The sequence below is a fragment of the Oncorhynchus mykiss genome, chromosome 17, assembly GCF_057628025.1.
Source record: "Oncorhynchus mykiss isolate SJ-2025 chromosome 17, ASM5762802v1, whole genome shotgun sequence".
NCBI lineage: Eukaryota > Metazoa > Chordata > Actinopteri > Salmoniformes > Salmonidae > Oncorhynchus > Oncorhynchus mykiss.
This window is the reverse complement of record NC_143038.1, coordinates 67,167,082-67,190,963: the sequence shown is the minus strand read 5'-3', so window position 1 is coordinate 67,190,963 and position 23,882 is coordinate 67,167,082. Positions and strand designations below refer to the sequence as shown.

At 39.5% G+C, this 23,882-nt stretch overlaps 22 non-coding genes across 22 annotated transcripts; all 22 read right to left on the bottom strand.

The window, feature by feature from the left end:
• Positions 1 to 934: 934 nt before the first annotated feature.
• Positions 935 to 1,006, bottom strand: trnae-uuc (transfer RNA glutamic acid (anticodon UUC)). The gene has a single exon. It is a non-coding gene; the product is annotated as a tRNA-Glu (tRNA).
• A 3,945-nt stretch (positions 1,007 to 4,951) lies between these two features.
• trnae-uuc (transfer RNA glutamic acid (anticodon UUC)) lies at positions 4,952 to 5,023 on the bottom strand. Its single transcript has one exon. It is a non-coding gene; the product is annotated as a tRNA-Glu (tRNA).
• Positions 5,024 to 6,290: 1,267 nt separating this feature from the next.
• trnae-uuc (transfer RNA glutamic acid (anticodon UUC)) lies at positions 6,291 to 6,362 on the bottom strand. The gene has a single exon. It is a non-coding gene; the product is annotated as a tRNA-Glu (tRNA).
• A 1,267-nt stretch (positions 6,363 to 7,629) lies between these two features.
• On the bottom strand, positions 7,630 to 7,701 carry trnae-uuc (transfer RNA glutamic acid (anticodon UUC)). Its single transcript has one exon. It is a non-coding gene; the product is annotated as a tRNA-Glu (tRNA).
• A 1,262-nt stretch (positions 7,702 to 8,963) lies between these two features.
• trnae-uuc (transfer RNA glutamic acid (anticodon UUC)) lies at positions 8,964 to 9,035 on the bottom strand. Its single transcript has one exon. It is a non-coding gene; the product is annotated as a tRNA-Glu (tRNA).
• A 2,601-nt stretch (positions 9,036 to 11,636) lies between these two features.
• On the bottom strand, positions 11,637 to 11,708 carry trnae-uuc (transfer RNA glutamic acid (anticodon UUC)). Its single transcript has one exon. It is a non-coding gene; the product is annotated as a tRNA-Glu (tRNA).
• A 210-nt stretch (positions 11,709 to 11,918) lies between these two features.
• Positions 11,919 to 11,991, bottom strand: trnar-acg (transfer RNA arginine (anticodon ACG)). Its single transcript has one exon. It is a non-coding gene; the product is annotated as a tRNA-Arg (tRNA).
• Positions 11,992 to 12,975: 984 nt separating this feature from the next.
• Positions 12,976 to 13,047, bottom strand: trnae-uuc (transfer RNA glutamic acid (anticodon UUC)). The gene has a single exon. It is a non-coding gene; the product is annotated as a tRNA-Glu (tRNA).
• A 1,267-nt stretch (positions 13,048 to 14,314) lies between these two features.
• On the bottom strand, positions 14,315 to 14,386 carry trnae-uuc (transfer RNA glutamic acid (anticodon UUC)). The gene has a single exon. It is a non-coding gene; the product is annotated as a tRNA-Glu (tRNA).
• Positions 14,387 to 15,653: 1,267 nt separating this feature from the next.
• On the bottom strand, positions 15,654 to 15,725 carry trnae-uuc (transfer RNA glutamic acid (anticodon UUC)). Its single transcript has one exon. It is a non-coding gene; the product is annotated as a tRNA-Glu (tRNA).
• Positions 15,726 to 15,935: 210 nt separating this feature from the next.
• trnar-acg (transfer RNA arginine (anticodon ACG)) lies at positions 15,936 to 16,008 on the bottom strand. Its single transcript has one exon. It is a non-coding gene; the product is annotated as a tRNA-Arg (tRNA).
• Positions 16,009 to 16,992: 984 nt separating this feature from the next.
• trnae-uuc (transfer RNA glutamic acid (anticodon UUC)) lies at positions 16,993 to 17,064 on the bottom strand. The gene has a single exon. It is a non-coding gene; the product is annotated as a tRNA-Glu (tRNA).
• Positions 17,065 to 17,274: 210 nt separating this feature from the next.
• On the bottom strand, positions 17,275 to 17,347 carry trnar-acg (transfer RNA arginine (anticodon ACG)). The gene has a single exon. It is a non-coding gene; the product is annotated as a tRNA-Arg (tRNA).
• Positions 17,348 to 18,331: 984 nt separating this feature from the next.
• Positions 18,332 to 18,403, bottom strand: trnae-uuc (transfer RNA glutamic acid (anticodon UUC)). The gene has a single exon. It is a non-coding gene; the product is annotated as a tRNA-Glu (tRNA).
• Positions 18,404 to 18,613: 210 nt separating this feature from the next.
• Positions 18,614 to 18,686, bottom strand: trnar-acg (transfer RNA arginine (anticodon ACG)). Its single transcript has one exon. It is a non-coding gene; the product is annotated as a tRNA-Arg (tRNA).
• Positions 18,687 to 19,670: 984 nt separating this feature from the next.
• trnae-uuc (transfer RNA glutamic acid (anticodon UUC)) lies at positions 19,671 to 19,742 on the bottom strand. Its single transcript has one exon. It is a non-coding gene; the product is annotated as a tRNA-Glu (tRNA).
• Positions 19,743 to 19,952: 210 nt separating this feature from the next.
• On the bottom strand, positions 19,953 to 20,025 carry trnar-acg (transfer RNA arginine (anticodon ACG)). Its single transcript has one exon. It is a non-coding gene; the product is annotated as a tRNA-Arg (tRNA).
• A 984-nt stretch (positions 20,026 to 21,009) lies between these two features.
• trnae-uuc (transfer RNA glutamic acid (anticodon UUC)) lies at positions 21,010 to 21,081 on the bottom strand. The gene has a single exon. It is a non-coding gene; the product is annotated as a tRNA-Glu (tRNA).
• Positions 21,082 to 21,291: 210 nt separating this feature from the next.
• trnar-acg (transfer RNA arginine (anticodon ACG)) lies at positions 21,292 to 21,364 on the bottom strand. The gene has a single exon. It is a non-coding gene; the product is annotated as a tRNA-Arg (tRNA).
• A 984-nt stretch (positions 21,365 to 22,348) lies between these two features.
• On the bottom strand, positions 22,349 to 22,420 carry trnae-uuc (transfer RNA glutamic acid (anticodon UUC)). Its single transcript has one exon. It is a non-coding gene; the product is annotated as a tRNA-Glu (tRNA).
• Positions 22,421 to 22,630: 210 nt separating this feature from the next.
• Positions 22,631 to 22,703, bottom strand: trnar-acg (transfer RNA arginine (anticodon ACG)). The gene has a single exon. It is a non-coding gene; the product is annotated as a tRNA-Arg (tRNA).
• A 984-nt stretch (positions 22,704 to 23,687) lies between these two features.
• trnae-uuc (transfer RNA glutamic acid (anticodon UUC)) lies at positions 23,688 to 23,759 on the bottom strand. Its single transcript has one exon. It is a non-coding gene; the product is annotated as a tRNA-Glu (tRNA).
• Between the last annotated feature and the right edge of the window lie 123 nt (positions 23,760 to 23,882).

The window sequence follows — 23,882 nt, the reverse complement described above, 5'->3', positions numbered from 1 at the left end:
GCGTCTGTCAACAACAAGGTTCCTTGGTTTTCTGTTTCAGATGCATATCTTAATTTGATCCTCCTGTTGTTGCATGAATTTTACTGCAGAGCAAGAAATGCAAACTTGAAGTGTATTCAATGTTTAAAAAGTCTTGTAAATTATGAATCTACAAAACATGTCACATTTGCTGTTGCTGAGGGAATATTGTTGTGTTGTGTGATTCTGCTGCCAGTTAAAATGTGGTATCTGTTCTTACACAAGTGCATCCCAAATGACAAGATGTTCTTTCCCATACTGGGAGTTCAACCCGGGCGAAAACCAGGAATCCTTAAAGCCAGACCATATGGGAAGACAGTTACTTAAAAAAAACATCACAGACAAATCCATAAACGTTGAAATTATGCTTGTTGTGATTACAAGCTCCATCTTTTTCTCAGAGATGTTGGAGAAAAGTCCCATATAAAATCAGTCTAAAATGTGTTTGAATCGAGGACTGCCAGACACAATGAAAAGTATACAGTATTTTTCCCAGCTTGATTTTGGTCAAATAAATCTAGTTTTGAGCCAAACAGGAGTCAAATATTCAATCTTCTGACCTGTTATCAGACACGTTATCCATTGCGCCACTGGCCGCACAGCCAAGCTGAAGTCAGGACACACCTAGGCCAGTGTACACAGTCATAGCTTCTGTCACCGACAAGGTTCCTTGGGATTTCTGTTACAGATGCAAATCTTAATTTGATCCTCCTGTTGTTGCATGAATATTACTGCGGAGCAAGAAATGCAGCCATGAAGTCTATTCAACGTTTAAAATGCCTTGTATAATTTGAATCTACATAACATGTCACATTTCCTGTTGCTGAGGGAATATTGTTGTGTTGTGTGAAACTGCTGCCAGTTAAAATGCAGTATCTGTTGTTACACAAGTGCATCCCAAACGACAAGATATTCTTTCCCATACCGGGAGTTGAACCCGGGCCACCTGGGTGAAAACCAGGAATCCTAACCGCTAGACCATATGGGAAGACACATACTTAAAATACACATCACAGACAAATCTTTAAATGTTGACATTATGCCTGTTGGATTAAAAGCTACATCTTTTTTTCTCTGAGATGTTGGGGAATGTCCAGATGAAATCAGTCTAAAATGAGTTTGAAGTGAGAACAGCCAGAGGAACTGAAAAGTATACAGTATGAATCCCGGCTTGAATTCAATCAATTAAATTAAGTATTGAGCAAGCCAGGAGTCAAACCTAGAATCTTCTGATCCGTAGTCAGACACGTTATCCATTGCGCCACTGGCCCCACGTCTAAACTGAAGTCAGGTCACAGCTAGACCAGTGTACACAGTCATTGCGTCTGTCAACAACAAGGTTCCTTGGTTTTCTGTTTCAGATGCATATCTTAATTTGATCCTCCTGTTGTTGCATGAATTTTACTGCAGAGCAAGAAATGCAAACTTGAAGTGTATTCAATGTTTAAAAAGTCTTGTAAATTATGAATCTACAAAACATGTCACATTTGCTGTTGCTGAGGGAATATTGTTGTGTTGTGTGATTCTGCTGCCAGTTAAAATGTGGTATCTGTTCTTACACAAGTGCATCCCAAATGACAAGATGTTCTTTCCCATACTGGGAGTTCAACCCGGGCGAAAACCAGGAATCCTAAAAGCCAGACCATATGGGAAGACAGTTACTTTAAAAAAACATCACAGACAAATCCATAAACGTTGAAATGATGCTTGTTGTAATTACAAGCTCCATCTTTTTCTCAGCGATGTTGGAGAAAAGTCCCATATAAAATCAGTCTAAAATGTGTTTGAATCGAGAACTGCCAGACACAATGAAAAGTATACAGTATTTTTCCCAGCTTGATTTTGGTCAAATAAATCTAGTTTTGAGCCAAACAGGAGTCAAATATTCAATCTTCTGACCTGTTATCAGACACGTTATCCATTGCGCCACTGGCCGCACAGCCAAGCTGAAGTCAGGACACACCTAGGCCAGTGTACACAGTCATAGCTTCTGTCACCGACAAGGTTCCTTGGGATTTCTGTTACAGATGCAAATCTTAATTTGATCCTCCTGTTGTTGCATGAATTTTACTGCAGAGCAAGAAATGCAGCAATGAAGTGTATTCAACGTTTAAAATGCCTTGTATAATTTGAATCTACATAACATGTCACATTTCCTGTTGCTGAGGGAATATTGTTGTGTTGTGTGAAACTGCTGCCAGTAAAAATGCAATATCTGTTGTTACACAAGTGCATCCCAAACAACAAGATATTCTTTCCCATACCGGGAGTTGAACCCGGGCCACCTGGGTGAAAACTAGGAATCCTAACCGCTAGACCATATGGGAAGACACATACTTAAAATACACATCACAGACAAATCTTTAAATGTTGACATTATGCCTTTTGGATTAAAAGCTACATCTTTTTTTCTCTGAGATGTTGGGGAATGTCCAGATGAAATCAGTCTAAAATGAGTTTGAAGTGAGAACAGCCAGAAGCACTGAAAAGTATACAGTATCAATCCCGGCTTGATTTCAATAAATTAAATTAAGTATCGAGCCAGCCAGGAGTCGAAACTAGAATCTTCTGATCCGTAGTCAGACACGTTATCCATTGCGCCACTGGCCCCACGTCTAAACTGAAGTCAGGTCACAGCTAGACCAGTGTACACAGTCATTGCGTCTGTCAACAACAAGGTTCCTTGGTTTTCTGTTTCAGATGCATATCTTAATTTGATCCTCCTGTTGTTGCATGAATTTTACTGCAGAGCAAGAAATGCAAACTTGAAGTGTATTCAATGTTTAAAAAGTCTTGTAAATTATGAATCTACAAAACATGTCACATTTGCTGTTGCTGAGGGAATATTGTTGTGTTGTGTGATTCTGCTGCCAGTTAAAATGTGGTATCTGTTCTTACACAAGTGCATCCCAAATGACAAGATGTTCTTTCCCATACTGGGAGTTCAACCCGGGCGAAAACCAGGAATCCTAAAAGCCAGACCATATGGGAAGACAGTTACTTTAAAAAAACATCACAGACAAATCCATAAACGTTGAAATGATGCTTGTTGTAATTACAAGCTCCATCTTTTTCTCAGCGATGTTGGAGAAAAGTCCCATATAAAATCAGTCTAAAATGTGTTTGAATCGAGAACTGCCAGACACAATGAAAAGTATACAGTATTTTTCCCAGCTTGATTTTGGTCAAATAAATCTAGTTTTGAGCCAAACAGGAGTCAAATATTCAATCTTCTGACCTGTTATCAGACACGTTATCCATTGCGCCACTGGCCGCACAGCCAAGCTGAAGTCAGGACACACCTAGGCCAGTGTACACAGTCATAGCTTCTGTCACCGACAAGGTTCCTTGGGATTTCTGTTACAGATGCAAATCTTAATTTGATCCTCCTGTTGTTGCATGAATTTTACTGCAGAGCAAGAAATGCAGCAATGAAGTGTATTCAACGTTTAAAATGCCTTGTATAATTTGAATCTACATAACATGTCACATTTCCTGTTGCTGAGGGAATATTGTTGTGTTGTGTGAAACTGCTGCCAGTAAAAATGCAATATCTGTTGTTACACAAGTGCATCCCAAACAACAAGATATTCTTTCCCATACCGGGAGTTGAACCCGGGCCACCTGGGTGAAAACTAGGAATCCTAACCGCTAGACCATATGGGAAGACACATACTTAAAATACACATCACAGACAAATCTTTAAATGTTGACATTATGCCTTTTGGATTAAAAGCTACATCTTTTTTTCTCTGAGATGTTGGGGAATGTCCAGATGAAATCAGTCTAAAATGAGTTTGAAGTGAGAACAGCCAGAAGCACTGAAAAGTATACAGTATCAATCCCGGCTTGATTTCAATAAATTAAATTAAGTATCGAGCCAGCCAGGAGTCGAAACTAGAATCTTCTGATCCGTAGTCAGACACGTTATCCATTGCGCCACTGGCCCCACGTCTAAGCTGAAGTCAAGTCACAGCTAGACCAGTGTACACAGTCATTGTGTCTGTCAACAACAAGGTTCCTTGGTTTTCTGTTTCAGATGCATATCTTAATTTGATCCTCCTGTTGTTGCATGAATTTTACTGAAGAGCAAGAAATGCAAACTTGAAGTGTATTCAATGTTTAAAAAGTCTTGTAAATTATGAATCTACAAAACATGTCACATTTGCTGTTGCTGAGGGAATATTGTTGTGTTGTGTGATTCTGCTGCCAGTTAAAATGTGGTATCTGTTCTTACACAAGTGCATCCCAAATGACAAGATGTTCTTTCCCATACTGGGAGTTCAACCCGGGCGAAAACCAGGAATCCTAAAAGCCAGACCATATGGGAAGACAGTTACTTTAAAAAAACATCACAGACAAATCCATAAACGTTGAAATGATGCTTGTTGTAATTACAAGCTCCATCTTTTTCTCAGCGATGTTGGAGAAAAGTCCCATATAAAATCAGTCTAAAATGTGTTTGAATCGAGAACTGCCAGACACAATGAAAAGTATACAGTATTTTTCCCAGCTTGATTTTGGTCAAATAAATCTAGTTTTGAGCCAAACAGGAGTCAAATATTCAATCTTCTGACCTGTTATCAGACACGTTATCCATTGCGCCACTGGCCGCACAGCCAAGTTGAAGTCAGGACACACCTAGGCCAGTGTACACAGTCATAGCTTCTGTCACCGACAAGGTTCCTTGGGATTTCTGTTACAGATGCAAATCTTAATTTGATCCTCCTGTTGTTGCATGAATTTTACTGCAGAGCAAGAAATGCAGCAATGAAGTGTATTCAACGTTTAAAATGCCTTGTATAATTTGAATCTACATAACATGTCACATTTCCTGTTGCTGAGGGAATATTGTTGTGTTGTGTGAAACTGCTGCCAGTTAAAATGCAGTATCTGTTGTTACACAAGTGCATCCCAAACAACAAGATATTCTTTCCCATACCGGGAGTTGAACCCGGGCCACCTGGGTGAAAACCAGGAATCCTAACCGCTAGACCATATGGGAAGACACATACTTAAAATACACATCACAGACAAATCTTTAAATGTTGACATTATGCCTTTTGGATTAAAAGCTACATCTTTTTTTCTCTGAGATGTTGGGGAATGTCCAGATGAAATCAGTCTAAAATGAGTTTGAAGTGAGAACAGCCAGAAGCACTGAAAAGTATACAGTATCAATCCCGGCTTGATTTCAATAAATTAAATTAAGTATCGAGCCAGCCAGGAGTCGAAACTAGAATCTTCTGATCCGTAGTCAGACACGTTATCCATTGCGCCACTGGCCCCACGTCTAAGCTGAAGTCAAGTCACAGCTAGACCAGTGTACACAGTCATTGTGTCTGTCAACAACAAGGTTCCTTGGTTTTCTGTTTCAGATGCATATCTTAATTTGATCCTCCTGTTGTTGCATGAATTTTACTGAAGAGCAAGAAATGCAAACTTGAAGTGTATTCAATGTTTAAAAAGTCTTGTAAATTATGAATCTACAAAACATGTCACATTTGCTGTTGCTGAGGGAATATTGTTGTGTTGTGTGATTCTGCTGCCAGTTAAAATGTGGTATCTGTTCTTACACAAGTGCATCCCAAATGACAAGATGTTCTTTCCCATACTGGGAGTTCAACCCGGGCGAAAACCAGGAATCCTAAAAGCCAGACCATATGGGAAGACAGTTACTTTAAAAAAACATCACAGACAAATCCATAAACGTTGAAATGATGCTTGTTGTAATTACAAGCTCCATCTTTTTCTCAGCGATGTTGGAGAAAAGTCCCATATAAAATCAGTCTAAAATGTGTTTGAATCGAGAACTGCCAGACACAATGAAAAGTATACAGTATTTTTCCCAGCTTGATTTTGGTCAAATAAATCTAGTTTTGAGCCAAACAGGAGTCAAATATTCAATCTTCTGACCTGTTATCAGACACGTTATCCATTGCGCCACTGGCCGCACAGCCAAGCTGAAGTCAGGACACACCTAGGCCAGTGTACACAGTCATAGCTTCTGTCACCGACAAGGTTCCTTGGGATTTCTGTTACAGATGCAAATCTTAATTTGATCCTCCTGTTGTTGCATGAATTTTACTGCAGAGCAAGAAATGCAGCAATGAAGTGTATTCAACGTTTAAAATGCCTTGTATAATTTGAATCTACATAACATGTCACATTTCCTGTTGCTGAGGGAATATTGTTGTGTTGTGTGAAACTGCTGCCAGTTAAAATGCAGTATCTGTTGTTACACAAGTGCATCCCAAACAACAAGATATTCTTTCCCATACCGGGAGTTGAACCCGGGCCACCTGGGTGAAAACCAGGAATCCTAACCGCTAGACCATATGGGAAGACACATACTTAAAATACACATCACAGACAAATCTTTAAATGTTGACATTATGCCTTTTGGATTAAAAGCTACATCTTTTTTTCTCTGAGATGTTGGGGAATGTCCAGATGAAATCAGTCTAAAATGAGTTTGAAGTGAGAACAGCCAGAAGCACTGAAAAGTATACAGTATCAATCCCGGCTTGATTTCAATAAATTAAATTAAGTATCGAGCCAGCCAGGAGTCGAAACTAGAATCTTCTGATCCGTAGTCAGACACGTTATCCATTGCGCCACTGGCCCCACGTCTAAGCTGAAGTCAAGTCACAGCTAGACCAGTGTACACAGTCATTGTGTCTGTCAACAACAAGGTTCCTTGGTTTTCTGTTTCAGATGCATATCTTAATTTGATCCTCCTGTTGTTGCATGAATTTTACTGAAGAGCAAGAAATGCAAACTTGAAGTGTATTCAATGTTTAAAAAGTCTTGTAAATTATGAATCTACAAAACATGTCACATTTGCTGTTGCTGAGGGAATATTGTTGTGTTGTGTGATTCTGCTGCCAGTTAAAATGTGGTATCTGTTCTTACACAAGTGCATCCCAAATGACAAGATGTTCTTTCCCATACTGGGAGTTCAACCCGGGCGAAAACCAGGAATCCTAAAAGCCAGACCATATGGGAAGACAGTTACTTTAAAAAAACATCACAGACAAATCCATAAACGTTGAAATGATGCTTGTTGTAATTACAAGCTCCATCTTTTTCTCAGCGATGTTGGAGAAAAGTCCCATATAAAATCAGTCTAAAATGTGTTTGAATCGAGAACTGCCAGACACAATGAAAAGTATACAGTATTTTTCCCAGCTTGATTTTGGTCAAATAAATCTAGTTTTGAGCCAAACAGGAGTCAAATATTCAATCTTCTGACCTGTTATCAGACACGTTATCCATTGCGCCACTGGCCGCACAGCCAAGCTGAAGTCAGGACACACCTAGGCCAGTGTACACAGTCATAGCTTCTGTCACCGACAAGGTTCCTTGGGATTTCTGTTACAGATGCAAATCTTAATTTGATCCTCCTGTTGTTGCATGAATTTTACTGCAGAGCAAGAAATGCAGCAATGAAGTGTATTCAACGTTTAAAATGCCTTGTATAATTTGAATCTACATAACATGTCACATTTCCTGTTGCTGAGGGAATATTGTTGTGTTGTGTGAAACTGCTGCCAGTTAAAATGCAGTATCTGTTGTTACACAAGTGCATCCAAAACGACAAGATATTCTTTCCCATACCGGGAGTTGAACCCGGGCCACCTGGGTGAAAACCAGGAATCCTAACCGCTAGACCATATGGGAAGACACATACTTAAAATACACATCACAGACAAATCTTTAAATGTTGACATTATGCCTGTTGGATTAAAAGCTACATCTTTTTTTCTCTGAGATGTTGGGGAATGTCCAGATGAAATGAGTCTAAAATGAGTTTGAAGTGAGAACAGCCAGAAGCACTGAAAAGTATACAGTATCAATCCCGGCTTGATTTCAATAAATTAAATATCGAGCCAGCCAGGAGTCGAACCTAGAATCTTCTAATCCGTAGTCAGACACGTTATCCATTGCGCCACTGGCCCCACGTCTAAGCTGAAGTCAGGTCACAGCTAGACCAGTGTACACAGTCATTGTGTCTGTCAACAACAAGGTTCCTTGGTTTTCTGTTTCAGATGCATATCTTAATTTGATCCTCCTGTTGTTGCATGAATTTTACTGAAGAGCAAGAAATGCAAACTTGAAGTGTATTCAATGTTTAAAAAGTCTTGTAAATTATGAATCTACAAAACATGTCACATTTGCTGTTGCTTAGGGAATATTGTTGTGTTGTGTGATTCTGCTGCCAGTTAAAATGTGGTATCTGTTCTTACACAAGTGCATCCCAAATGACAAGATGTTCTTTCCCATACTGGGAGTTCAACCCGGGCGAAAACCAGAAATCCTAAAAGCCAGACCATATGGGAAGACAGTTACTTTAAAAAAACATCACAGACAAATCCATAAACGTTGAAATGATGCTTGTTGTAATTACAAGCTCCATCTTTTTCTCAGCGATGTTGGAGAAAAGTCCCATATAAAATCAGTCTAAAATGTGTTTGAATCGAGAACTGCCAGACACAATGAAAAGTATACAGTATTTTTCCCAGCTTGATTTTGGTCAAATAAATCTAGTTTTGAGCCAAACAGGAGTCAAATATTCAATCTTCTGACCTGTTATCAGACACGTTATCCATTGCGCCACTGGCCGCACAGCCAAGCTGAAGTCAGGACACACCTAGGCCAGTGTACACAGTCATAGCTTCTGTCACCGACAAGGTTCCTTGGGATTTCTGTTACAGATGCAAATCTTAATTTGATCCTCCTGTTGTTGCATGAATTTTACTGCAGAGCAAGAAATGCAGCAATGAAGTGTATTCAACGTTTAAAATGCCTTGTATAATTTGAATCTACATAACATGTCACATTTCCTGTTGCTGAGGGAATATTGTTGTGTTGTGTGAAACTGCTGCCAGTTAAAATGCAGTATCTGTTGTTACACAAGTGCATCCCAAACGACAAGATATTCTTTCCCATACCGGGAGTTGAACCCGGGCCACCTGGGTGAAAACCAGGAATCCTAACCGCTAGACCATATGGGAAGACACATACTTAAAATACACATCACAGACAAATCTTTAAATGTTGACATTATGCCTGTTGGATTAAAAGCTACATCTTTTTTTCTCTGAGATGTTGGGGAATGTCCAGATGAAATGAGTCTAAAATGAGTTTGAAGTGAGAACAGCCAGAAGCACTGAAAAGTATACAGTATCAATCCCGGCTTGATTTCAATAAATTAAATATCGAGCCAGCCAGGAGTCGAACCTAGAATCTTCTAATCCGTAGTCAGACACGTTATCCATTGCGCCACTGGCCCCACGTCTAAGCTGAAGTCAGGTCACAGCTAGACCAGTGTACACAGTCATTGTGTCTGTCAACAACAAGGTTCCTTGGTTTTCTGTTTCAGATGCATATCTTAATTTGATCCTCCTGTTGTTGCATGAATTTTACTGAAGAGCAAGAAATGCAAACTTGAAGTGTATTCAATGTTTAAAAAGTCTTGTAAATTATGAATCTACAAAACATGTCACATTTGCTGTTGCTTAGGGAATATTGTTGTGTTGTGTGATTCTGCTGCCAGTTAAAATGTGGTATCTGTTCTTACACAAGTGCATCCCAAATGACAAGATGTTCTTTCCCATACTGGGAGTTCAACCCGGGCGAAAACCAGAAATCCTAAAAGCCAGACCATATGGGAAGACAGTTACTTTAAAAAAACATCACAGACAAATCCATAAACGTTGAAATGATGCTTGTTGTAATTACAAGCTCCATCTTTTTCTCAGCGATGTTGGAGAAAAGTCCCATATAAAATCAGTCTAAAATGTGTTTGAATCGAGAACTGCCAGACACAATGAAAAGTATACAGTATTTTTCCCAGCTTGATTTTGGTCAAATAAATCTAGTTTTGAGCCAAACAGGAGTCAAATATTCAATCTTCTGACCTGTTATCAGACACGTTATCCATTGCGCCACTGGCCGCACAGCCAAGCTGAAGTCAGGACACACCTAGGCCAGTGTACACAGTCATAGCTTCTGTCACCGACAAGGTTCCTTGGGATTTCTGTTACAGATGCAAATCTTAATTTGATCCTCCTGTTGTTGCATGAATTTTACTGCAGAGCAAGAAATGCAGCAATGAAGTGTATTCAACGTTTAAAATGCCTTGTATAATTTGAATCTACATAACATGTCACATTTCCTGTTGCTGAGGGAATATTGTTGTGTTGTGTGAAACTGCTGCCAGTAAAAATGCAATATCTGTTGTTACACAAGTGCATCCCAAACAACAAGATATTCTTTCCCATACCGGGAGTTGAACCCGGGCCACCTGGGTGAAAACTAGGAATCCTAACCGCTAGACCATATGGGAAGACACATACTTAAAATACACATCACAGACAAATCTTTAAATGTTGACATTATGCCTTTTGGATTAAAAGCTACATCTTTTTTTCTCTGAGATGTTGGGGAATGTCCAGATGAAATCAGTCTAAAATGAGTTTGAAGTGAGAACAGCCAGAAGCACTGAAAAGTATACAGTATCAATCCCGGCTTGATTTCAATAAATTAAATTAAGTATCGAGCCAGCCAGGAGTCGAAACTAGAATCTTCTGATCCGTAGTCAGACACGTTATCCATTGCGCCACTGGCCCCACGTCTAAGCTGAAGTCAAGTCACAGCTAGACCAGTGTACACAGTCATTGTGTCTGTCAACAACAAGGTTCCTTGGTTTTCTGTTTCAGATGCATATCTTAATTTGATCCTCCTGTTGTTGCATGAATTTTACTGAAGAGCAAGAAATGCAAACTTGAAGTGTATTCAATGTTTAAAAAGTCTTGTAAATTATGAATCTACAAAACATGTCACATTTGCTGTTGCTGAGGGAATATTGTTGTGTTGTGTGATTCTGCTGCCAGTTAAAATGTGGTATCTGTTCTTACACAAGTGCATCCCAAATGACAAGATGTTCTTTCCCATACTGGGAGTTCAACCCGGGCGAAAACCAGGAATCCTAAAAGCCAGACCATATGGGAAGACAGTTACTTTAAAAAAACATCACAGACAAATCCATAAACGTTGAAATGATGCTTGTTGTAATTACAAGCTCCATCTTTTTCTCAGCGATGTTGGAGAAAAGTCCCATATAAAATCAGTCTAAAATGTGTTTGAATCGAGAACTGCCAGACACAATGAAAAGTATACAGTATTTTTCCCAGCTTGATTTTGGTCAAATAAATCTAGTTTTGAGCCAAACAGGAGTCAAATATTCAATCTTCTGACCTGTTATCAGGCACGTTATCCATTGCGCCACTGGCCGCACAGCCAAGCTGAAGTCAGGACACACCTAGGCCAGTGTACACAGTCATAGCTTCTGTCACCGACAAGGTTCCTTGGGATTTCTGTTACAGATGCAAATCTTAATTTGATCCTCCTGTTGTTGCATGAATTTTACTGCAGAGCAAGAAATGCAGCAATGAAGTGTATTCAACGTTTAAAATGCCTTGTATAATTTGAATCTACATAACATGTCACATTTCCTGTTGCTGAGGGAATATTGTTGTGTTGTGTGAAACTGCTGCCAGTTAAAATGCATTATCTGTTGTTACACAAGTGCATCCCAAACGACAAGATATTCTTTCCCATACCGGGAGTTGAACCCGGGCCACCTGGGTGAAAACCAGGAATCCTAACCGCTAGACCATATGGGAAGACACATACTTAAAATACACATCACAGACAAATCTTTAAATGTTGACATTATGCCTGTTGGATTAAAAGCTACATCTTTTTTTCTCTGAGATGTTGGGGAATGTCCAGATGAAATGAGTCTAAAATGAGTTTGAAGTGAGAACAGCCAGAAGCACTGAAAAGTATACAGTATCAATCCCGGCTTGATTTCTATAAATTAAATTAAGTATCGAGCCAGCCAGGAGTCGAACCTAGAATCTTCTGATCCGTAGTCAGACACGTTATCCATTGCGCCACTGGCCCCACGTCTAAGCTGAAGTCAGGTCACAGCTAGACCAGTGTACACAGTCATTGTGTCTGTCAACAACAAGGTTCCTTGGTTTTCTGTTTCAGATGCATATCTTAATTTGATCCTCCTGTTGTTGCATGAATTTTACTGCAGAGCAAGAAATGCAAACTTGAAGTGTATTCAATGTTTAAAAAGTCTTGTAAATTATGAATCTACAAAACATGTCACATTTGCTGTTGCTGAGGGAATATTGTTGTGTTGTGTGATTCTGCTGCCAGTTAAAATGTGGTATCTGTTCTTACACAAGTGCATCCCAAATGACAAGATGTTCTTTCCCATACTGGGAGTTCAACCCGGGCGAAAACCAGGAATCCTAAAAGCCAGACCATATGGGAAGACAGTTACTTTAAAAAAACATCACAGACAAATCCATAAACGTTGAAATGATGCTTGTTGTAATTACAAGCTCCATCTTTTTCTCAGCGATGTTGGAGAAAAGTCCCATATAAAATCAGTCTAAAATGTGTTTGAATCGAGAACTGCCAGACACAATGAAAAGTATACAGTATTTTTCCCAGCTTGATTTTGGTCAAATAAATCTAGTTTTGAGCCAAACAGGAGTCAAATATTCAATCTTCTGACCTGTTATCAGACACGTTATCCATTGCGCCACTGGCCGCACAGCCAAGCTGAAGTCAGGACACACCTAGGCCAGTGTACACAGTCATAGCTTCTGTCACCGACAAGGTTCCTTGGGATTTCTGTTACAGATGCAAATCTTAATTTGATCCTCCTGTTGTTGCATGAATTTTACTGCAGAGCAAGAAATGCAGCAATGAAGTGTATTCAACGTTTAAAATGCCTTGTATAATTTGAATCTACATAACATGTCACATTTCCTGTTGCTGAGGGAATATTGTTGTGTTGTGTGAAACTGCTGCCAGTTAAAATGCAGTATCTGTTGTTACACAAGTGCATCCCAAACAACAAGATATTCTTTCCCATACCGGGAGTTGAACCCGGGCCACCTGGGTGAAAACCAGGAATCCTAACCGCTAGACCATATGGGAAGACACATACTTAAAATACACATCACAGACAAATCTTTAAATGTTGACATTATGCCTTTTGGATTAAAAGCTACATCTTTTTTTCTCTGAGATGTTGGGGAATGTCCAGATGAAATCAGTCTAAAATGAGTTTGAAGTGAGAACAGCCAGAAGCACTGAAAAGTATACAGTATCAATCCCGGCTTGATTTCAATAAATTAAATTAAGTATCGAGCCAGCCAGGAGTCGAAACTAGAATCTTCTGATCCGTAGTCAGACACGCTATCCATTGCGCCACTGGCCCCACGTCTAAGCTGAAGTCAAGTCACAGCTAGACCAGTGTACACATTCATTGTGTCTGTCAACAACAAGGTTCCTTGGTTTTCTGTTTCAGATGCATATCTTAATTTGATCCTCCTGTTGTTGCATGAATTTTACTGAAGAGCAAGAAATGCAAACTTGAAGTGTATTCAATGTTTAAAAAGTCTTGTAAATTATGAATCTACAAAACATGTCACATTTGCTGTTGCTGAGGGAATATTGTTGTGTTGTGTGATTCTGCTGCCAGTTAAAATGTGGTATCTGTTCTTACACAAGTGCATCCCAAATGACAAGATGTTCTTTCCCATACTGGGAGTTCAACCCGGGCGAAAACCAGGAATCCTAAAAGCCAGACCATATGGGAAGACAGTTACTTTAAAAAAACATCACAGACAAATCCATAAACGTTGAAATGATGCTTGTTGTAATTACAAGCTCCATCTTTTTCTCAGCGATGTTGGAGAAAAGTCCCATATAAAATCAGTCTAAAATGTGTTTGAATCGAGAACTGCCAGACACAATGAAAAGTATACAGTATTTTTCCCAGCTTGATTTTGGTCAAATAAATCTAGTTTTGAGCCAAACAGGAGTCAAATATTCAATCTTCTGACCTGTTATCAGACACGTTATCCATTGCGCCACTGGCCGCACAGCCAAGCTGAAGTCAGGACACACCTAGGCCAGTGTACACAGTCATAGCTTCTGTCACCGACAAGGTTCCTTGGGATTTCTGTTACAGATGCAAATCTTAATTTGATCCTCCTGTTGTTGCATGAATTTTACTGCAGAGCAAGAAATGCAGCAATGAAGTGTATTCAACGTTTAAAATGCCTTGTATAATTTGAATCTACATAACATGTCACATTTCCTGTTGCTGAGGGAATATTGTTGTGTTGTGTGAAACTGCTGCCAGTTAAAATGCAGTATCTGTTGTTACACAAGTGCATCCCAAACGACAAGATATTCTTTCCCATACCGGGAGTTGAACCCGGGCCACCTGGGTGAAAACCAGGAATCCTAACCGCTAGACCATATGGGAAGACACATACTTAAAATACACATCACAGACAAATCTTTAAATGTTGACATTATGCCTGTTGGATTAAAAGCTACATCTTTTTTTCTCTGAGATGTTGGGGAATGTCCAGATGAAATGAGTCTAAAATGAGTTTGAAGTGAGAACAGCCAGAAGCACTGAAAAGTATACAGTATCAATCCCGGCTTGATTTCAATAAATTAAATTAAGTATCGAGCCAGCCAGGAGTCGAAACTAGAATCTTCTGATCCGTAGTCAGACACGTTATCCATTGCGCCACTGGCCCCACGTCTAAGCTGAAGTCAGGTCACAGCTAGACCAGTGTACACAGTCATTGTGTCTGTCAACAACAAGGTTCCTTGGTTTTCTGTTTCAGATGCATATCTTAATTTGATCCTCCTGTTGTTGCATGAATTTTACTGCAGAGCAAGAAATGCAAACTTGAAGTGTATTCAATGTTTAAAAAGTCTTGTAAATTATGAATCTACAAAACATGTCACATTTGCTGTTGCTGAGGGAATATTGTTGTGTTGTGTGATTCTGCTGCCAGTTAAAATGTGGTATCTGTTCTTACACAAGTGCATCCCAAATGACAAGATGTTCTTTCCCATACTGGGAGTTCAACCCGGGCGAAAACCAGAAATCCTAAAAGCCAGACCATATGGGAAGACAGTTACTTTAAAAAAACATCACAGACAAATCCATAAACGTTGAAATGATGCTTGTTGTAATTACAAGCTCCATCTTTTTCTCAGCGATGTTGGAGAAAAGTCCCATATAAAATCAGTCTAAAATGTGTTTGAATCGAGAACTGCCAGACACAATGAAAAGTATACAGTATTTTTCCCAGCTTGATTTTGGTCAAATAAATCTAGTTTTGAGCCAAACAGGAGTCAAATATTCAATCTTCTGACCTGTTATCAGACACGTTATCCATTGCGCCACTGGCCGCACAGCCAAGCTGAAGTCAGGACACACCTAGGCCAGTGTACACAGTCATAGCTTCTGTCACCGACAAGGTTCCTTGGGATTTCTGTTACAGATGCAAATCTTAATTTGATCCTCCTGTTGTTGCATGAATTTTACTGCAGAGCAAGAAATGCAGCAATGAAGTGTATTCAACGTTTAAAATGCCTTGTATAATTTGAATCTACATAACATGTCACATTTCCTGTTGCTGAGGGAATATTGTTGTGTTGTGTGAAACTGCTGCCAGTTAAAATGCAGTATCTGTTGTTACACAAGTGCATCCCAAACAACAAGATATTCATTCCCATACCGGGAGTTGAACCCGGGCCACCTGGATGAAAACCAGGAATCCTAACCGCTAGACCATATGGGAAGACACATACTTAAAATACACATCACAGACAAATCTTTAAATGTTGACATTATGCCTGTTGGATTAAAAGCTACATCTTTTTTTCTCTGAGATGTTGGGGAATGTCCAGATGAAATCAGTCTAAAATGAGTTTGAAGTGAGAACAGCCAGAAGCACTGAAAAGTATACAGTATCAATCCCGGCTTGATTTCAATAAATTAAATTAAGTATCGAGCCAGCCAGGAGTCGAACCTAGAATCTTCTGATCCGTAGTCAGACACGTTATCCATTGCGCCACTGGCCCCACGTCTAAGCTGAAGTCAGGTCACAGCTAGACCAGTGTACACAGTCATTGTGTCTGTCAACAACAAGGTTCCTTGGTTTTCTGTTTCAGATGCATATCTTAATTTGATCCTCCTGTTGTTGCATGAATTTTACTGAAGAGCAAGAAATGCAAACTTGAAGTGTATTCAATGTTTAAAAAGTCTTGTAAATTATGAATCTACAAAACATGTCACATTTGCTGTTGCTGAGGGAATATTGTTGTGTTGTGTGATTCTGCTGCCAGTTAAAATGTGGTATCTGTTCTTACACAAGTGCATCCCAAATGACAAGATGTTCTTTCCCATACTGGGAGTTCAACCCGGGCGAAAACCAGAAATCCTAAAAGCCAGACCATATGGGAAGACAGTTACTTTAAAAAAACATCACAGACAAATCCATAAACGTTGAAATGATGCTTGTTGTAATTACAAGCTCCATCTTTTTCTCAGCGATGTTGGAGAAAAGTCCCATATAAAATCAGTCTAAAATGTGTTTGAATCGAGAACTGCCAGACACAATGAAAAGTATACAGTATTTTTCCCAGCTTGATTTTGGTCAAATAAATCTCGTTTTGAGCCAAACAGGAGTCAAATATTCAATCTTCTGACCTGTTATCAGACACGTTATCCATTGCGCCACTGGCCGCACAGCCAAGCTGAAGTCAGGACACACCTAGGCCAGTGTACACAGTCATAGCTTCTGTCACCGACAAGGTTCCTTGGGATTTCTGTTACAGATGCAAATCTTAATTTGATCCTCCTGTTGTTGCATGAATTTTACTGCAGAGCAAGAAATGCAGCAATGAAGTGTATTCAACGTTTAAAATGCCTTGTATAATTTGAATCTACATAACATGTCACATTTCCTGTTGCTGAGGGAATATTGTTGTGTTGTGTGAAACTGCTGCCAGTTAAAATGCAGTATCTGTTGTTACACAAGTGCATCCCAAACAACAAGATATTCTTTCCCATACCGGGAGTTGAACCCGGGCCACCTGGGTGAAAACCAGGAATCCTAACCGCTAGACCATATGGGAAGACACATACTTAAAATACACATCACAGACAAATCTTTAAATGTTGACATTATGCCTTTTGGATTAAAAGCTACATCTTTTTTTCTCTGAGATGTTGGGGAATGTCCAGATGAAATCAGTCTAAAATGAGTTTGAAGTGAGAACAGCCAGAAGCACTGAAAAGTATACAGTATCAATCCCGGCTTGATTTCAATAAATTAAATTAAGTATCGAGCCAGCCAGGAGTCGAACCTAGAATCTTCTGATCCGTAGTCAGACACGTTATCCATTGCGCCACTGGCCCCACGTCTAAGCTGAAGTCAGGTCACAGCTAGACCAGTGTACACAGTCATTGTGTCTGTCAACAACAAGGTTCCTTGGTTTTCTGTTTCAGATGCATATCTTAATTTGATCCTCCTGTTGTTGCATGAATTTTACTGAAGAGCAAGAAATGCAAACTTGAAGTGTATTCAATGTTTAAAAAGTCTTGTAAATTATGAATCTACAAAACATGTCACATTTGCTGTTGCTGAGGGAATATTGTTGTGTTGTGTGATTCTGCTGCCAGTTAAAATGTGGTATCTGTTCTTACACAAGTGCATCCCAAATGACAAGATGTTCTTTCCCATACTGGGAGTTCAACCCGGGCGAAAACCAGAAATCCTAAAAGCCAGACCATATGGGAAGACAATTACTTTAAAAAAACATCACAGACAAATCCATAAACGTTGAAATGATGCTTGTTGTAATTACAAGCTCCATCTTTTTCTCAGCGATGTTGGAGAAAAGTCCCATATAAAATCAGTCTAAAATGTGTTTGAATCGAGAACTGCCAGACACAATGAAAAGTATACAGTATTTTTCCCAGCTTGATTTTGGTCAAATAAATCTCGTTTTGAGCCAAACAGGAGTCAAATATTCAATCTTCTGACCTGTTATCAGACACGTTATCCATTGCGCCACTGGCCGCACAGCCAAGCTGAAGTCAGGACACACCTAGGCCAGTGTACACAGTCATAGCTTCTGTCACCGACAAGGTTCCTTGGGATTTCTGTTACAGATGCAAATCTTAATTTGATCCTCCTGTTGTTGCATGAATTTTACTGCAGAGCAAGAAATGCAGCAATGAAGTGTATTCAACGTTTAAAATGCCTTGTATAATTTGAATCTACATAACATGTCACATTTCCTGTTGCTGAGGGAATATTGTTGTGTTGTGTGAAACTGCTGCCAGTTAAAATGCAGTATCTGTTGTTACACAAGTGCATCCCAAACAACAAGATATTCTTTCCCATACCGGGAGTTGAACCCGGGCCACCTGGGTGAAAACCAGGAATCCTAACCGCTAGACCATATGGGAAGACACATACTTAAAATACACATCACAGACAAATCTTTAAATGTTGACATTATGCCTTTTGGATTAAAAGCTACATCTTTTTTTCTCTGAGATGTTGGGGAATGTCCAGATGAAATCAGTCTAAAATGAGTTTGAAGTGAGAACAGCCAGAAGCACTGAAAAGTATACAGTATCAATCCCGGCTTGATTTCAATAAATTAAATTAAGTATCGAGCCAGCCAGGAGTCGAACCTAGAATCTTCTGATCCGTAGTCAGACACGTTATCCATTGCGCCACTGGCCCCACGTCTAAGCTGAAGTCAGGTCACAGCTAGACCAGTGTACACAGTCATTGTGTCTGTCAACAACAAGGTTCCTTGGTTTTCTGTTTCAGATGCATATCTTAATTTGATCCTCCTGTTGTTGCATGAATTTTACTGAAGAGCAAGAAATGCAAACTTGAAGTGTATTCAATGTTTAAAAAGTCTTGTAAATTATGAATCTACAAAACATGTCACATTTGCTGTTGCTGAGGGAATATTGTTGTGTTGTGTGATTCTGCTGCCAGTTAAAATGTGGTATCTGTTCTTACACAAGTGCATCCCAAATGACAAGATGTTCTTTCCCATACTGGGAGTTCAACCCGGGCGAAAACCAGAAATCCTAAAAGCCAGACCATATGGGAAGACAATTACTTTAAAAAAACATCACAGACAAATCCATAAACGTTGAAATGATGCTTGTTGTAATTACAAGCTCCATCTTTTTCTCAGCGATGTTGGAGAAAAGTCCCATATAAAATCAGTCTAAAATGTGTTTGAATCGAGAACTGCCAGACACAATGAAAAGTATACAGTATTTTTCCCAGCTTGATTTTGGTCAAATAAATCTAGTTTTGAGCCAAACAGGAGTCAAATATTCATTCTTCTGACCTGTTATCAGACACGTTATCCATTGCGCCACTGGCCGCATAGCCAAGCTGAAGTCAGGACACACCTAGGCCAGTGTACACAGTCATAGCTTCTGTCACCGACAAGGTTCCTTGGGATTTCTGTTACAGATGCAAATCTTAATTTGATCCTCCTGTTGTTGCATGAATTTTACTGCAGAGCAAGAAATGCAGCAATGAAGTGTATTCAACGTTTAAAATGCCTTGTATAATTTGAATCTACATAACATGTCACATTTCCTGTTGCTGAGGGAATATTGTTGTGTTGTGTGAAACTGCTGCCAGTTAAAATGCAGTATCTGTTGTTACACAAGTGCATCCCAAACAACAAGATATTCTTTCCCATACCGGGAGTTGAACCCGGGCCACCTGGGTGAAAACCAGGAATCCTAACCGCTAGACCATATGGAAAGACACATACTTAAAATACACATCACAGACAAATCTTTAAATGTTGACATTATGCCTTTTGGATTAAAAGCTACATCTTTTTTTCTCTGAGATGTTGGGGAATGTCCAGATGAAATCAGTCTAAAATGAGTTTGAAGTGAGAACAGCCAGAAGCACTGAAAAGTATACAGTATCAATCCCGGCTTGATTTCAATAAATTAAATTAAGTATCGAGCCAGCCAGGAGTCGAACCTAGAATCTTCTGATCCGTAGTCAGACACGTTATCCATTGCGCCACTGGCCCCACGTCTAAGCTGAAGTCAGGTCACAGCTAGACCAGTGTACACAGTCATTGTGTCTGTCAACAACAAGGTTCCTTGGTTTTCTGTTTCAGATGCATATCTTAATTTGATCCTCCTGTTGTTGCATGAATTTTACTGAAGAGCAAGAAATGCAAACTTGAAGTGTATTCAATGTTTAAAAAGTCTTGTAAATTATGAATCTACAAAACATGTCACATTTGCTGTTGCTGAGGGAATATTGTTGTGTTGTGTGATTCTGCTGCCAGTTAAAATGTGGTATCTGTTCTTACACAAGTGCATCCCAAATGACAAGATGTTCTTTCCCATACTGGGAGTTCAACCCGGGCGAAAACCAGAAATCCTAAAAGCCAGACCATATGGGAAGACAGTTACTTTAAAAAAACATCACAGACAAATCCATAAACGTTGAAATGATGCTTGTTGTAATTACAAGCTCCATCTTTTTCTCAGCGATGTTGGAGAAAAGTCCCATATAAAATCAGTCTAAAATGTGTTTGAATCGAGAACTGCCAGACACAATGAAAAGTATACAGTATTTTTCCCAGCTTGATTTTGGTCAAATAAATCTAGTTTTGAGCCAAACAGGAGTCAAATATTCAATCTTCTGACCTGTTATCAGACACGTTATCCATTGCGCCACTGGCCGCACAGCCAAGCTGAAGTCAGGACACACCTAGGCCAGTGTACACAGTCATAGCTTCTGTCACCGACAAGGTTCCTTGGGATTTCTGTTACAGATGCAAATCTTAATTTGATCCTCCTGTTGTTGCATGAATTTTACTGCAGAGCAAGAAATGCAGCAATGAAGTGTATTCAACGTTTAAAATGCCTTGTATAATTTGAATCTACATAACATGTCACATTTCCTGTTGCTGAGGGAATATTGTTGTGTTGTGTGAAACTGCTGCCAGTTAAAATGCAGTATCTGTTGTTACACAAGTGCATCCCAAACAACAAGATATTCTTTCCCATACCGGGAGTTGAACCCGGGCCACCTGGGTGAAAACCAGGAATCCTAACCGCTAGACCATATGGAAAGACACATACTTAAAATACACATCACAGACAAATCTTTAAATGTTGACATTATGCCTTTTGGATTAAAAGCTACATCTTTTTTTCTCTGAGATGTTGGGGAATGTCCAGATGAAATCAGTCTAAAATGAGTTTGAAGTGAGAACAGCCAGAAGCACTGAAAAGTATACAGTATCAATCCCGGCTTGATTTCAATAAATTAAATTAAGTATCGAGCCAGCCAGGAGTCGAACCTAGAATCTTCTGATCCGTAGTCAGACACGTTATCCATTGCGCCACTGGCCCCACGTCTAAGCTGAAGTCAGGTCACAGCTAGACCAGTGTACACAGTCATTGTGTCTGTCAACAACAAGGTTCCTTGGTTTTCTGTTTCAGATGCATATCTTAATTTGATCCTCCTGTTGTTGCATGAATTTTACTGAAGAGCAAGAAATGCAAACTTGAAGTGTATTCAATGTTTAAAAAGTCTTGTAAATTATGAATCTACAAAACATGTCACATTTGCTGTTGCTGAGGGAATATTGTTGTGTTGTGTGATTCTGCTGCCAGTTAAAATGTGGTATCTGTTCTTACACAAGTGCATCCCAAATGACAAGATGTTCTTTCCCATACTGGGAGTTCAACCCGGGCGAAAACCAGAAATCCTAAAAGCCAGACCATATGGGAAGACAATTACTTTAAAAAAACATCACAGACAAATCCATAAACGTTGAAATGATGCTTGTTGTAATTACAAGCTCCATCTTTTTCTCAGCGATGTTGGAGAAAAGTCCCATATAAAATCAGTCTAAAATGTGTTTGAATCGAGAACTGCCAGACACAATGAAAAGTATACAGTATTTTTCCCAGCTTGATTTTGGTCAAATAAATCTAGTTTTGAGCCAAACAGGAGTCAAATATTCAATCTTCTGACCTGTTATCAGACACGTTATCCATTGCGCCACTGGCCGCACAGCCAAGCTGAAGTCAGGACACACCTAGGCCAGTGTACACAGTCATAGCTTCTGTCACCGACAAGGTTCCTTGGGATTTCTGTTACAGATGCAAATCTTAATTTGATCCTCCTGTTGTTGCATGAATTTTACTGCAGAGCAAGAAATGCAGCAATGAAGTGTATTCAACGTTTAAAATGCCTTGTATAATTTGAATCTACATAACATGTCACATTTCCTGTTGCTGAGGGAATATTGTTGTGTTGTGTGAAACTGCTGCCAGTTAAAATGCAGTATCTGTTGTTACACAAGTGCATCCCAAACAACAAGATATTCTTTCCCATACCGGGAGTTGAACCCGGGCCACCTGGGTGAAAACCAGGAATCCTAACCGCTAGACCATATGGAAAGACACATACTTAAAATACACATCACAGACAAATCTTTAAATGTTGACATTATGCCTTTTGGATTAAAAGCTACATCTTTTTTTCTCTGAGATGTTGGGGAATGTCCAGATGAAATCAGTCTAAAATGAGTTTGAAGTGAGAACAGCCAGAAGCACTGAAAAGTATACAGTATCAATCCCGGCTTGATTTCAATAAATTAAATTAAGTATCGAGCCAGCCAGGAGTCGAACCTAGAATCTTCTGATCCGTAGTCAGACACGTTATCCATTGCGCCACTGGCCCCACGTCTAAGCTGAAGTCAGGTCACAGCTAGACCAGTGTACACAGTCATTGTGTCTGTCAACAACAAGGTTCCTTGGTTTTCTGTTTCAGATGCATATCTTAATTTGATCCTCCTGTTGTTGCATGAATTTTACTGAAGAGCAAGAAATGCAAACTTGAAGTGTATTCAATGTTTAAAAAGTCTTGTAAATTATGAATCTACAAAACATGTCACATTTGCTGTTGCTGAGGGAATATTGTTGTGTTGTGTGATTCTGCTGCCAGTTAAAATGTGGTATCTGTTCTTACACAAGTGCATCCCAAATGACAAGATGTTCTTTCCCATACTGGGAGTTCAACCCGGGCGAAAACCAGAAATCCTAAAAGCCAGACCATATGGGAAGACAGTTACTTTAAAAAAACATCACAGACAAATCCATAAACGTTGAAATGATGCTTGTTGTAATTACAAGCTCCATCTTTTTCTCAGCGATGTTGGAGAAAAGTCCCATATAAAATCAGTCTAAAATGTGTTTGAATCGAGAACTGCCAGACACAATGAAAAGTATACAGTATTTTTCCCAGCTTGATTTTGGTCAAATAAATCTAGTTTTGAGCCAAACAGGAGTCAAATATTCAATCTTCTGACCTGTTATCAGACACGTTATCCATTGCGCCACTGGCCGCACAGCCAAGCTGAAGTCAGGACACACCTAGGCCAGTGTACACAGTCATAGCTTCTGTCACCGACAAGGTTCCTTGGGATTTCTGTTACAGATGCAAATCTTAATTTGATCCTCCTGTTGTTGCATGAATTTTACTGCAGAGCAAGAAATGCAGCAATGAAGTGTATTCAACGTTTAAAATGCCTTGTATAATTTGAATCTACATAACATGTCACATTTCCTGTTGCTGAGGGAATATTGTTGTGTTGTGTGAAACTGCTGCCAGTTAAAATGCAGTATCTGTTGTTACACAAGTGCATCCCAAACAACAAGATATTCTTTCCCATACCGGGAGTTGAACCCGGGCCACCTGGGTGAAAACCAGGAATCCTAACCGCTAGACCATATGGGAAGACACATACTTAACATACACATCACAGACAAATCTTTAAATGTTGACATTATGCCTTTTGGATTAAAAGCTACATCTTTTTTTCTCTGAGATGTTGGGGAATGTCCAGATGAAATCAGTCTA